Genomic DNA, 9,355 nt, shown 5'->3' with positions numbered 1-9,355 from the left:
TGTGTGTGTGTGTGTGTGTGTGTGTGTGTGTGTGTGTGTGTGTGTTTGTAGACCAGGCTGGCTTCAAACTCACAGCAGTCCACCTGCCTCTGTTTCCAGATAACTGGGATTATTAGCACCTTTACATTTTTAAAATTATAATTAAAATAATAATACTATAGAACTGGAGGGATGGCTCAGTGGTAACTGCTACTCTCCTGGAGGATGGAGGTTCTGTTTCCAGCATCCATTTCTGGCTACTTGAAACTGTCTCTATTACTCCAGCTCCAAAGATCTGACGCCTCTGGCTCTGAGTACATGCACAGATAATACTGAATATACCTCACCACGCACATAATTTAGAAAAAATAAATCTTAAAAAAAGTGCATGACTTTAAACCAGCATTCTGGAAGCTAATTCAGACAGGTGTCTGTGAATTTGGGACCAGCCTGGCCTCAGTGCCACAGTGAGGTTCAGGCCAGCAAGTAGCACTAGCTACACAGAGAGACCCTAATCTCTTCTCTCTGGTTTTTTGAGACAAGGTCTCACTACATAGTCTTATCTGTCCTTGCACTCACCATGCAGACCAGTATGGTCTCAAACTTGTGGATATCAACCTCTCAAGTGCTGGAATTAAAGAAATGCACCACCACACCAGGCTAGATTCTGTCTCAAAAATAAACAGGGCTAGCCAGCCAGGTGTTCCAGTGCATTCCTTTGGTCCAGCACTTGGGAGGCAGAGGCAGAGAGATCTCTGTGAGTTTGAGACTAGCTTGGTCTACATATCAAGTTCCAAGATAAGATAGCCAGAGTTACATAGTGAGACCATGTCTGGGGAGAAAAAAAAAAAAAGACAAAAACCTAAGGTGTAAGACTGAAGGGACTGAACAATAATATCAACCAACCAGACCCCCCCACCCACCCATCCTCAGAGCTCCCAGGCCCCACCCACCCACCCTCAGAGCTCCCAGGGACTAAACCACCAAATGAAGACTACATATGGAGGGACCATGGCTCCAACTGCATTTGTAACAGAGGATGGCCTTGTTGGGCATCAATGGGAGAAGAGGCCCTTGGTCCTGTGAAGGCTCGATGCCCCAGTGTAGGGGAATGTCAGGGCGGTGAGGAGGGAGTGGGTGGGTGTGGAAGCACCCTCATAGAAGCAGGGGGAGGGAGGATAGGATAGGGGTTTCCAGAGGGGAAACTGGGAAAGGGAATAACATTTGAAATGTAAGTAAAAAATATATCCAAGAAAAGAAAAGTAGATAAATAAAATATTCAATAAAAAAACCAAGACGAAATAATAATAACAAATAAATGAGGCTGTAGAGATGGCTTAGAGCTGGTCCTTTATCTGGAAGATCTGAGTTCAATTCCCAGCACCCACATGAGCTCAAAACAACCTGGAACTTCAGCTCTAGGGGAATCTGACACTGTGACCTCTCAAAATAAAAATAACTATATTTAAACTTACGTAAGGCTAGCAAGATTACTCAGCAGGTAAAGGTGTCAAGTTTGAAGACCTGAATTTTGTTTTGTTTTATTTTGTTTCTCTGTAGCTCTGGCTGTCCTGGAACCTGTTCTGTAGACCAAGCTGGTCTTGAACTCAGAGAGCTGCTTGTCTCTGCCTCCAGGGTTTTGGAATTAAAGGTATGTGCCACCACACCTTGTCAGTTATCCTGAATTTAAGAGTCTGGATCTTCAAAGTCTCCCCAGTTTGGGCTTTTAGCTTCAGTTTATTTTGTTGTTGTTTTGATGGGTTTTGCTTGTTTGTTAATTTTTTTCAAAGTTTTAGTTATTCATGGGAATAATGCATGCATTCCACAGCAAGTATGTGGAAGTCAAAATTTGCAGGAATCTGTCCTCTCTGTCCACACTATTTGTGTTCCAGATACCACACACAAGTCCCTGTTATCCCATGAACCAGCTCCCCAGACCCTAATTTTGTTTGGGGTTTTAATTTTGTTTTGTTTTACTGTTGTTGTTTGGTTTTTCCAGTTTCTCTGTGTAGCCCTGGGTGCTCCAGAACTCACTAGTGTAGACCAGGCTGGCCTCAAACTCAGAGAGCCACCTGACTTTTGACTCCCGAGTGGGTTTGTGTGTGTGTGTGTGTGTGTGTGTGTGTGTGTGTGTGTGTGTGTGTGTGTAGATGTTTTGCCTGCATCTGCACGACACATTCATTCAGACACAGACTAAGGAGGCCAGAAAAGGGAGTAAAATCCTCAAGAACTGGAGTTAACAGATGGCTGTAGGCACTGAACCCAGCGCCTCCATCAGAGCAGTTAGAGCTATTGAGAAGTAAGCCTCTATCGAGCACCCCTCCCCCACTTTCATTCTTTCTTTTAATTTTATTTGTTTAATGTATGAGTGTTCTATCTGCCTGTACATCTGCGTGTCAGAAGAGGACATCAGATCCCATAACAGATGGTTGTGAGCCACCATGTGGTTGCTGGAATTTGAACTCAGGATCTCTGGAAGAGCAGTCTGTGCTCTTAACCACTGAGCCATCTCTCCAGCCCTTCACATTTCTTTCTTAGAACAGTGTTCCCTGCTGGCCTCAAACTCAATATCTAGCTGAAGACAACCTTGAACTCCTGATCCTCCTGCCTTCACTTCTCAAGTTCTGGGATAGCAGGTATGTACCACCACACTTGACTTAAAAGTTAACAATTTCTGCTGCAAAAAAGAAGATTCTTTTATGAGGGGTAAAAACTACATTTATCAAGCTGGGCAAGAGCCCAGGATGACTGACCTTGAGTTTGGTTCTCCAGGACTTTCAGCGTGGCAGGGAATAAACACCTCCCAGGACTGTAGAGAAGGCTCAGATTTTATTTTACATGTATGAGTGGTTTTGCCTGCATATATGTCTGTGTACCACATACATGCCTGGCACCTGTAGAGGACAGAAGTGGTCATAAGATCCCCTGAACTACAGTTGCAGATGGTTGTAAGCCACCATGTAGGTGCTGGAAACTGAGGTTGAGTCCTCTTGAAAAGCAACAAGTCTCTCAACTAGGGTCTCTTTACTTTATTGCTTGTATAATTTCCCCCTCTTTTATCATATTTTAACTTTATTTATGTATATACTCTGTCTACATGTATATGCCTACTTGCCAGAAGAGAGCACAAAAGAGGGTGTCAGACGGCTGTAAATCCCTATGTGGTTGATGGAAGTTGAACTCCATACCCCTGGGGGAGCAACCAGTGCTCTTAACTGCTGAGCCATCTCTAGGAGAGGGGGGTAGGCTTGTTAGTACATTCCTTTAATCCTAGCACCCAGGAGGCAGTAGAAGGCAAATGTCTGTGAGTATGAGGTCAGCCTTATCATCTACACAGCAAGTTCTAGGAGAGACAGAGCTACATAGTGAGACTGTCTCCAAAAGTATTTTGATCAGAGCACAGAGCCCTAGAAATACCTGCTTTGATTCTGATGCTGCTTTTGAGGAGTTTTATCAACTAATGAAGACTAAGAACAATGGTTAGGAACACTCACTGTGGGCTAAAGAGATGGCTCAGCAGTTAAGAGCACTGACTGCTCTTCCAAAGATCCTGAGATCAATCCCCAGCAACCACATGGTGGCTCACAACCATCTGTAATGGGATCCGATGCCTTCTTCTGGTGTGTCTGAAGACAGCGACAGTGTACTCATATACATAAAATAAATATAAATCTTAAAAAGGAAAGAAAATCTTGCCGGACAGTGGTGGCACACGCCTTTAATCCCAGCACTTGGTCAGCCAAGCGGATTTCTGAGTTCGAGGCCAGCCTGGTCTACAGAGTGAGAAAATCTTAAAATACATACATACATACATACATACATACATACATACATATATACATACTAGCTGTTTTTCCAAAGGACCCAGGTTCAATTCCCAGCATCCATATATGATGGCTTACAACCATGTGTAACTCCAGTCCTAGAGATCCAACACCTTCTCTGGCACTACATAAACATGGTACACAGACATATTCAAGAGAAACAACCACAATTTTTTTAAACTAAAATTTGAATAAACCCAAAAAGTCTGTGTGTGTGTGTGTGTGTGTGTGTGTGTGTGTCTGTTGTTTGTTTACTTGATTGCTTGTTTGAAAAAAGGTTCCTTTATGCAGTAACCTAGACCAGACTGGCCTCAAATTCACAGAGATCCCCATGCCTCTGCCTCTCAAATGCGGGAATTAAAGATGTGTACCACCATGGAGCCTGCTAAAGTCGACTTCTTTAAAAAGACTAAGGTGGTAAACTGGTGAATACCTGAGAACTAGATGAACGAGTTAACTGTTTTGTTTTTAATTACATTTATTTATCTTGTGTGTTGATACTCTTGCCAAGGCACCCACGTGGAGGTCAAATGACAGCTTGTGCAAGTCACCTTAGTGTTAGAACTCAGGTTGTCAGGATTAACAGCAAGTGCCTTTACTTCATGAGCCATCTCCCCAGCCCAGATGAGTTGATTGATTTGGGAGGGGAAGGGGTTTTTGAAAGAGTTAATTAAAACTGATTTTTGAGCAACAAAAATCTCCAGCCCCTTCGTCTTGGGATGTTTCTTCCTCTCAAGGCATTTAACCATTTGAGGCATCATTTCAGTTGCTTGATTTTTTTTTTTTATTCAGTTTACATCTCATTCAATATCTCCCTTCCTGGTTCCCCTGCCATGGTTTCTCCGGGCACACCAAGTCTCTGCAGGGCTAGGTGCTTCTCCTACTGAGGACAGACAAGGCAGATGAGGTAGAGGACCGGATTCCACAGACAGGCAACAGCTTTAGGGACAGCCCTCACACAGGTTGTTCAGGACCCACCTGAAGACCCGAGGGAATGGTCAAGCAGTAACTGGCCCAACTTGAGACCCATCCCATGGGCAAACACCAATCCCTAACACTGTTTCTTTTGAGTTTTATTTTATTCTTTACTTATTCACTTTACAACCACTCACTGCTCTCTTCCCACAGCCCTGTCCCCTCATTTCCCCTTCCCTTCTCCTCTAAGAAGCGGGGGGGGGGGGGGGGGGGGGGCCGGGGCGGAAAGGAAGGGGAGGCTGGGTATCCCCCCACCCTGTCACTTCAAATCTTTGTGAGGCTAGGCTCTTCCTTTCCCATTGAGGCCAGACAAGGCAGCCCAGCTAGAAGAATATATCACATATACAGGCAACAGCTTTTGGGATAGCCCCGGCTCCAGTTGTTCTGGACCTACAAGAAGACCAAGCTGCACATCTGCTACGTATGTGCAGGGAGGCCTAGGTCCAGCCCATGTATGTTCTTTGGTTGTTGTTTCAGACTCTGAGAGCCCCAAGGGTCCAGATTAGTTGATTTTGTTGGTCTTCCTGTGGAGTCCCTATGCTCTTCAACCCCTACAACTCTTCCCCCTATTCTTTCCTAAGAGTCCCCAAGCTCTATCCACTGTTTGGCTGTGGGTATCTGAATCTGTCTAAGTCAGCTGCTGGGTGAAACTTCTCAGAGGAAAACATGCTCAAGTCTGCAAGCATAACAGAATATCATTAATAGTGTCTGGGATTGGTGCTTACCCATGGGATGGGTCTCAAGTTGGGACCGTTATTGTTTACCCATTCCCTCAGCCTCTGCTCCATCCCCTGTGCCTGCATTTCTTGAAGACAGGAAAAAATTTGGATTGAAAGTTTTGTGGATTTGTTTAAAAAAAAAGAAAAAGAAAAAGAAAAGAAAGTTTTGTGGATGGGTTGGTGTCTCTATCGATCCACTGGGGTTCCTGGCTGACTACAGGAAGTGGCCTTTTCAGGTTCCATATCCCCAATATTGTGAGTCACAACTAGAGTCAGCCCCATTGATTCTTGGGCACCTCCATTATCCCAGATCTCTGTCTCATCCTAGAGATGCCCCCTCACCTTCTCATCCTATCAGTTGCAGAATTCCATTCATTTTCCTGGCTACCTGCCCATCCTTCCTGTCTTTCCCCACACCTGATCCTGATTCCTCCATCCCCTTCCCCATTCCCTCTCCCTCCCAATTCCCTCTCTCCATCTGCCTCTTAAGACTTTTTTTTTTTTCAAGACAGGGTTTCTCTGTGTAGCCCTGGCTGTCCTGGAACTCACTCTGTAGACCAGGCTGGCCTCGAACTTGGAAATCTGCCTGCCTCTGCCTCCCAAGTGCTGGGATTAAAGGCATGCACCACCACTCCCTGGCTCTTATGTCTATTTTATTCCCTTTTCTAAATGAGATTCGAGATTTCTTCCTTGTGTCTCCCTTCTTGTTGGAAATCAATTTTGTGGTCTCTCAGACAACTAGGAATAGTTCTACCTCAAGACCCAGCTATACCACTAATGGGCATATACCCAAAAGATACTACAACACCTCACAAGGACACTTGCTCAACTATGTTCATAGCAGTTATATTCATAATAGGCAGAAACTGGAAACAACTCACATGTCCCTGAACCAAAGAATGGATAAAGAAAATATGGTACATCTACACAATGGGATACTGTTCAGCTATTAAAAGAAAGACATGAATTTTGCAGGCAAATGAATGGAACATGAGAATATCACCCTGACTGAGGTAACCCAGTTCTCAAAAGGACATGGATGGTATGCACTCACCTATAAGTGGATATTAGCCAAAAAATACAGGTAACAAGCTGCACTTCACAGACCCTGACACTATTAATGATAACCTTTTAAACCTGAAGAAAGGGGCATGTTGTCCTCTGAGAGGCTCCACCCAGCAGCTGACTGAAACAGATGCAGATACCAATACCCTAACATTGGACAGAGCTTGGTGACTCTTTTTTTTCTTTTTTTAGTAACTTTTTTTTAATGTTAATCAAAGGCTTTATAAATTTGGTAATGCTCAATAACAAGATGCCCATACAATCAGAAGTGTAACCCAATACTCAACCTAGATATACCAACTATCTTTGACTAGCAGAGACACGCTAACATCTGCCTCCATGTTCCCCTCCCCACTCTCTCTTTCATCTCCTAGCTCCTCCTCTCCTTCTCCTCCTACCCTCCTTACTCCTCCTCTTCCTCTCCTTACTCCTCCTACCTTAGCTCCTCCTACATATCACCCTTCCTGTTAAAACTTTTCTCTTAAAATAAATTAGAACTTAACTATACCAATTTGTATCAGTAAGGTACAAGATAGACCTAATACCCAGTCCATCATTTTGTTGACTAACCAGAACCTCTGTCATCTCTCCTAACTAAAAGACTTAGTTCTGAACCTGGCTTTTTTCTTGGCTTTAGACTGAATGTCAGCTGAAAACCACCCTCTCAAATCTTTTCTCTCAAAGTAAATAGCCGGGATTGGCTATGAGACTATAAGTCTTCAACCCTTTCAGAAACTGAAATTATGGGAAGCACAAAGCATAGCTTCTAAAACTTAGCCAATTTATAGAGACTGCTGAACACCTGGACAGTTCCTATATACAAAAACGTTGGAGCATCCGATCTTCAGCCTTCTGGTCCAGGATCATCTGGCAGACCTAGTGATGCAGAATTATTAAGGGCTGATTACTCTGTCTTGGCAGATATAATCAGTCAACTATTCTGCAAGTGTGTCCTTTTCAGGACAGTAATTTGTCTGTAGATGAAAAAAGGCAATTATTGCCTAGTGGCTGTCTCACCACAACTGGAGTAACTCCAATTTCTTTTTAGAATACAAGACAGGAAGCTGTCAGGAGCAGACAGGTCTCTAATCAAAATGAACCTTAATGCAGAAATGTTTGTAACGTCAATTCTGTGGACTTCTGACGTTTTGAAAACCAACTATCCATGTAGGGCAATCTGGACTATTGTCTGTTAACTCCTTTCAGCTATTTCTAAATAAAATATAGAAAACATCCTAACAATAAACTCAGAACCATGAATTTGCTATAGGCCCTTAACTCACGGGCTAACCATCTCAAATCAGTTAAAAAAAAAAAAGTTAAAGAAGGACTGGGTCTAAGCCTTGTATTCCTAAATGTGTTATATAGGCACAATGCCTATGAGAGTAACAATATTAATCTCACTTCTATATCAATAAGAGACTCATACCAATAAAAACCTTAAATTTGAAATCAAAGTAAATTCTGTACCATTTCAAAACCTATAACTTCAGCATAATAACAATTATACAGATTTCTACCAATAGGTTATGGCTATGCAATACATCCTAGCTATTCCTCCCTGTTCCAACAAAACCACTACTTTTCCTTAGAAAGGCAGCCCAATATTAACCACCTCAGTCCCCAAGCCCAGGGAATAGGGGTGCCAACTCTTCATTAACTTCTTCAAGCTGATTACGGGCGTTGAGATATTAGAAGAGGGGCAGGGGGAAGAGTAAATTGATAAGCCTCTGACGTCTGTGTTTTCACTGCATCCAGCTGAGATTCCAGGACATCAGAGGTTCAAGCAGCTTGTTCAGCTTGCTTGATGAGTAGTTACACCAAGGCTGTGTATTCTGCAATATACAATTCTCAAAACAAATTTTAGTATCAAGATATTTTTTGTTTGAATTCTGAAATCAAGTCTTCTGGTGGCCTATCTCTATCATATCTAATCCATATAATTCTGGGAGTTTCTTTTTTGTTTTTTGTTTTTTGTTTTTTTGAGACAGGGTTTCTCTGTGTAGCCCTGGCTGTCCTGGAACTCACTCTGTAGACCAGGCTGGCCTCCAACTCAGAAATCTGCCTGCCTCTGCCTCCCAAGTGCTGGGATTAAAGGCGTGTGCCACCACCACCCGGCTTCTAAGGAGTTTCTATGAAGGTATGCTCACACCATCCTCCCATTCCTGCCTCAATTCCTGCTCTCAAATTCCCCAGTACTAGGGAATTCAAACTATCAGGCAGCTTGATCACTCTTATGGAAGAGTTGGGGGAAGGACTAAGAACTTCAAAGGGGATAGGACCTCCATAAGAAGACCAACAGAGTCAACTAACCTGGACCCTTGGAGGATATCACAGACTGAACCACCAACTAGAAAGCATACACATGCTGCACCTAGCACCAACCTCCAACCCCCTGGCCATATGTAGCAGATTCGCAGCTTGGTCTTCATGTGGGTCCTGAACAACTAATTGCTTGATTTTTGATTGTTTGGTTGGGGTTTTTTGTTTCTTTCCTTACTGACAGGTACTCTTACTCCCTCAACTGGACAGAGAAACAACAGTACCTTCATGACTACCTCTAAATCTACCTTGCTGATGCAAGCCGTAATCCCAGCTACTTAGGATGTTGAGGCAAGAAGATGAACTCAATACCTGTCTGGGTTACAGGACTGAGCTATGATGCCTTTGATCCCAGCACTCAAAAAGCAGAGTCAATCTGATCTACACACTGATTCACAACAGCCATGGCTACACAGAGAAACCCAGAGAGAGAGAGAGAGAGAGAGAGAGAGAGAGAGAGAGAGAGAGAGA

Source organism: Grammomys surdaster, unplaced genomic scaffold (assembly GCF_004785775.1).
Source record: "Grammomys surdaster isolate TR1022 unplaced genomic scaffold, NIH_TR_1.0 252, whole genome shotgun sequence".
Classification (NCBI taxonomy): domain Eukaryota; kingdom Metazoa; phylum Chordata; class Mammalia; order Rodentia; family Muridae; genus Grammomys; species Grammomys surdaster.
Note: the sequence above shows the minus strand (reverse complement) of the source record.